General features: G+C 34.8%; 1 protein-coding gene across 5 annotated transcripts in view; it reads left to right on the top strand.

Annotated features, from left to right (window-relative positions):
• The first annotated feature begins 2,620 nt into the window (after window positions 1–2,620).
• The window catches only part of LOC127837158 (uncharacterized), a 43,349-nt gene continuing 39,969 nt past the window's right edge, over window positions 2,621–6,000 (top strand). For 2 of the 5 annotated variants that reach the window (XM_052364065.1, XM_052364063.1), the window contains exon 1: window positions 2,651–2,715. The gene's annotated coding sequence lies outside the window, so the exon portion shown is untranslated. Of the gene's footprint in view, window positions 2,716–6,000 lie in introns of all 5 variants that reach the window. The other 3 variants (XM_052364066.1, XM_052364062.1, XM_052364064.1) reach the window with 3 other exon arrangements.

The raw sequence follows: 6,000 nt of genomic DNA, 5'->3' as shown, positions 1-6,000 counted from the left end.
CTCTTCCCCGGCTTCCACAGGTTTGGAACACCATATTCTAACTATAAGTAAGCTAGTTTAATTGAGGGTACACCTATTTATTCTTGATAAATGCGAGAGCCAAATGCTTATTTAGGCACTCTCGAGTCCGTATCCTGGTAAGAACCAGTTGTAATTAAGTGCAGATCATGTGAAACGCTCACCGAGCAATGATCTAACGACTCGCGACAACTAGAAAGCGTAGAATGCATGTCCACATATGTAAATATTGTTGGTAGTACCATTACCGGACAAGCGTTGCTTTCGTGCTGAAGCCTGTTACACCAAGGAATGAATGGTTTCTTCCAGTTAGAACCGGCGTAGTATGTATACGCGGTGATGTGAGAATATTGAATTAAATGCTATTTCGTGATCTGAGGCTGCATCATAAGCAGATCGGGCGTGAATGTCAGAGCCCTAACCCAATTAAATGATGTTTACAGTAACTTAATTATTGCGAGTACATATCGTCGCGAGGAACAGTATGGTATATTCTGCAAATCATAGAAAATCAGTGGGCCAAATTGACACGATCAAAGTTTGTGATCCCGGCGACTACAACAACTGATCATAGTTACCATAGTTACCAGGAACGTACTGCAGACAAGTCATGCTGGGAATTCCTTTTAACCCATTTATGCCTAGTGGACTCTCTCAACCTTCTAAATTGGATAAATTAATTTCCAAAAATTAGGAATGTCAAGCATATTTATTTCTATATTTAGAATATTTTTTACAGAAATGTGTTTAAGCAAACAGCGCAGACCCTGATGAGACGTCGAATCATTTTTTCTAGACGTTAGGCATAAATGGGTGAATCACCAACATAATGATTGAAACGTAACTGATATGCGAACGATGGATTTTCCCTAATTTTAACGCATACCCTTACAAATGCATGTCCGTGTACCTATGGACGAAATCAAAATACCTCCGGCTGTGGCGGGATGATCCGGGACAAGTTGACGCTGTTTTCACACGCAGTACGCAGTGCATTCACAAGTTTATCGCAGCAATATAACATTGAGTAAAAGTAACCATGCACCATGTGTATAAGAGCGATTTTATGGTGAGTTTATTGCTGCAAAAAGTTAAAAACAACTTGCACATGCCGACGATCTGCCCGTCATAGTGTCACGACAAATACCCAATTACCGGTAAACATTTTTTTTAATCTACAGAGTAATCGAAGCAAAGAAGACGTGAATGACAGTTCGTGTTAAGATTACCGTGAAAGTATTTTGTAATTACAACTTGAACTTCGTACCAGCACGCGCCACCCCCTTCAATTATGTGTAGCATTGGCCACAGATGATCCGCATACAATCTATGGGTTCACTTTAATTCATCATTTTGACTCCGTCGGAGACCAATCGCAGCTGCATGTATAAATGCCATTTGTATTCATGATGATATTTGGTATTGCTTTCGTAAGGATGTATATCTTTTTTTAACCACCAGTATAGCTTCAAAATTAAATCAAAAGATTGAATTAAAAATGTGACTTCGGGATTGTAAACGCGGTTTTACTTTAGCCATACAAGGGAAAATGCCCCGGTTTGAAGCAACATCCAAGTGTTTCATTATTAATATGGACTAAATCACTATGCAAGTTAAAAATGACGCACTAGTATTCCAGCGTCGTGGGTTCGAGTTCCAAACGAGCAGAACGTAAGTATCAAGCACTTTAAAAAATACTCAGGTATTTTAAACTGTGTGGGTGAATCGCAAATATTTTTGGTGCGTTAGTATCATCATCATCATCCTCATCATCATCATCCTCATCATCATCCTCATCCTCATCATCATCATCATCATCATCATCATCATCATCATCATCATCATCATCACCTTCGTCATACTCATTATCATCATCATCTTCAGCAGCAGCAGCAGCAGCAGCAGCAGTAGCAGCCGAAGCATTTTCTTGATCGGCCTTACTGTTGAGGGGAGATGAGAGATGACGACACAGAGATTCCTAGAGTCAGGTCTTTTGTTGGCTGCCAGGAGTAGCTAATCCATGCGGAGCGATGTCTACAGGTCCTAAATATACCGATCACAATAACATGGTGCAGGATCAACGGGATTCACAGGGGTTTATACACAGAATGTAAACACACCGTTAAGAACTTTACTTTTTGTAAATAATTTAAGTTAATGAATTACATTAGCAAAAATCTTTAGTGCACAAAATACAGTTTTTTCTTGCAGCTTGTGCCGATATATTAAGATTTAAGAATAAATCAAATACGTCTGAAATCGGTGCCAACATTTCAAGTTGTGTTCAGAATACACGAGTACATGAATGCGTTAAACATCGACTTTTTGGCAGAGAGCACAGGATTATTTAATTAAATAATCCTGATGTATTTAAGATTGCCAAAAGCAGCATAAACACTGCCTTTTATGCACTAGTTGAAATTCTTAAGAAAAATTGTTTGAAAAAGTTATTTGGAGAAAAAAAAAACATACCCTTGAGCTAACATCCATAACGTTCAATGTAAACACCGCAAAGTCACGTGCACCCTGAATAACGTAGTAACGTCACGGTATCTTATCAATGCGATGCATCCCGGATGTGGCCAAGCTAAAGAAAGTTAGTGCTATGTTGCCTTCTCCTTGCGGTCTCTACGACTTGCAAATTTCCCAACACGAAGCGGCACCCAAATTCCGATAGAAAAATTGTGTTTGAACCTAGTAATTATTCGTTGCCAGTGAACCATCGGCACATATTTTATATTTATTTACAATTTTGAATGACCAACGTCCGATTTGCACCCATAAGAGTCTGGCTTTAAATAGGATCGTCGCTCATATAAATTTGTAATAGTTTTTCGCGACCACATTTTCATAAATCGGTCTAATCATTGTAATTAGCAGATCTGAAATCAGGTAGCATGCATAAACGTGAATTTAACGTTCAACAACTTTACCCGAATGTTTTCAAATCTCTTCGATGTGAGCCATATACATTTTTGTTTATTTTTATAAATTCTGGCATACTTTTCTTGAAGGATGTTTCCTAGTCCAACTTGTTGACGCTCTCAAATAATATGATAATAGGTGCTACCTAATTTACCGGCAAAAGCTTATTTGATGTTTGTTAAAGATAGCACGGGTAATATATGTCTGCACATTATCATGCAACAAAACATTCAATTTCTTTACAAAACAATATGTAATTTAGCAAAGCAATAAAATATAATTTGTTCAAATCTTAAACAATGTATGAAGCTATGCTTTTTGTATAGTAACCCCTTGTACCGTTTTCAAACTCTTAAACATGTATTTCATTTTTTGTTTACATTTTTCAAAACAATGTTAGAATTTAAAAAAAAATCTTACGAAACTGTGTTTTATTGATGTTCTCCATATGCAGGGATGCCATTTATGTTTTAGGGCAAGATTATTTCTAAAACGATTTAATTTAAGCATACAAAAGAATGGTGTCGTACTTCATTATTTTGGTCCCATGTCTAAATCATCGACATCGTAAATGTAAATGAAAAACTTTTTGTACTTAATTAATGTTAATAAACATATAAATGAAACAATGCTTGCGGAAGTGTTTGCGTCTATCACTCTATCTTGAAAGAAGTGCATAGACCTCATTCACTGCGCAAAATTACACAGACCAGAAATATCACCTTTGGCTTTGGACACAATACTCTTTGCATATCTTCTGCACTGTTAGAGCTTATGTCATTAAATGTGGTAAACTTATTGTATTTTTCTGAATCCTCAGGAATTAACAGTTGGTAAAAACTATCGCTTATGGCATACACAGATTGAACATTACTAGGTTGGTGCTAAGGAGAAAATACTAGTAGCAAAAATTTCGGTTTATGATGAAGACCCACATCATAAGCTAAACGCTAAATATATGAGTGTACCTGTCACTTTATGTGTGAGACAAAAAATAAACAACAACATACTTATTATCACGAATTTACTGTTATCAACAAGAATTGTTTTACCAGTAAATAATTTACCAAACCATATTTAAATAAAATATAATCAAATATTTTTCACCTGAATTTAATTACATTATTTCGTTTATTTTCATTTCATTTAATTCATTGTCATGTTTTGAAAGTAAAGATATTCAGTCATTATGGAATGTGGCATTAAACATATAGACAGCAGCTGCGTATTGCATGTGAATGAGGCAGTTTTCACATGAATATGATTATAAAATAACAAATCGATTATTAAACTGCATGTACATCCCAATTGATTAAAGTCAAGTTTATGTATGTTCAAGCTCATAAACAAAATAACACATTCAGTATGTTCATTTATACCCTTATCTTCTCGCCCTTGTTTCTGTGCACTCAACACATGTAGTATTAGACACACTGTTATGAGTTTGCATATATTCGGTAAGTTCCTACCACGCGTTTGTTAGTTAAAATACACGCTCAGTCATGGCACTAAATGTCAATGAGTTGACTTCATCAAAGATGTCGAACAAAAAAAAAAATACTCCACTCATCCAGTACGCCTTTTATGAAGAAATTATAACAAGCAGTCATCAGATAAAATGAATACCGTATCCTACACTTTCGCTTCTTATATGGTCTTCAAAAAATTAATCAGAGACAGTTGACAAGACTAAACTTCTGCTTTTCGCTTATTTGCAATTTTTTCAAAGTGTCAGCATAATGTGCAAAATAATAATGGTAATACACATGGTCTCAGGTGTGTCAAATGAATTTTTAGGCAAGGATTATTAATTATAGGTATACGTTTACAACATAATCTTTTGTAATTAAAATATTGCAAAGTGTGCTACTGGCACTGCATTATGCACATTTATATTTAAGCAAAAATTAACATTCATTTATATAATAAACAAGAAATCTGATACTTAAAAACAACTTAGTAGATATTGTTTAATGTACAATGTATTACTCAAAGTCATCATCACACAATGAGACAACACAATGGTCTCTAAACAGAGTGTGCTTTTTAAATGTGGCATACATTTTATGAATTAATACTAGTAATAGAAATAAAGAAAAAAACGTCTATATCTGCCTGGGAACTATCATTTTTAATATCAACAATTCATTTGACATGCCTGATTGCAAATTGTTAATTTCACTATTCTTTCACATTGTTTTCACACCTGATATTTGTTATGCTGTATATTCTTTTTGCTTACAGACATACAGAGTCTCTTCACAATAATTGCAGTTTCTTTACAGTCCACTAACATTGAACAGTACTGAGTCACAATTGCTAATGTTTCAGTCCCGGTCAAGCTTTATAGGTCCAGAATTGCTTCGTTGTTGAGTACATGTACAAAGCACGCAGTCAGTTTTGCTCAGCAGAATGCTGCATGGAATGTGTGAAGTCCAGCATTTGACAGAGCAGCTTCTAAAAGAAAATCAAAAAGAATCCATAAAATGTACATATGAATTAGTCTATTTCAAATGTGTTTGTAAGCACAGTTTGATTTTTTACAGTTTGAAACAGTTTGGTACGAAAATGATTGAGTATGAGTCGGAGATGCAATATTGTTTACAATCACAACGTAACTTAATACATCACAAAAGAAAGGGTCTTTAGAATAATCACGTAGAATATACTCAAGAAATAACTCCAAAACTTAATAAAATGATAACTTTTATGTTCCATTAGTTTGACTGAATAAAAATTACCTTAAATTTAAAATCGGCGAAATTTTGTTTGTGCCGAAAACAGTTCCCATGTTATCAAAGGTAATCTTTAGCAATATTATACAGATTGATGTTTTATGTAACCAAACGCAATATTTTAATTGAATAATGACTTACCAATCGAGTGCATTCCATTAATTTATTAAATTTCAACAATGTAAACATCCACCAGAGTATGTCAGTTTCAATTTTTACTTCTTAATGACGTATTGACGAAAGCAGTGACGTCACACAGACATGTATAGTTGTCGACGAAAGAAACGCGGCCGTTCATGTTGTGAACAAATTAAACTTTTAA

The sequence above is a fragment of the Dreissena polymorpha genome, chromosome 7 (assembly GCF_020536995.1).
Source record: "Dreissena polymorpha isolate Duluth1 chromosome 7, UMN_Dpol_1.0, whole genome shotgun sequence".
Lineage (NCBI taxonomy): Eukaryota > Metazoa > Mollusca > Bivalvia > Myida > Dreissenidae > Dreissena > Dreissena polymorpha.
Note: the sequence above shows the minus strand (reverse complement) of the source record. Positions and strands in the feature narration are given on the sequence as shown.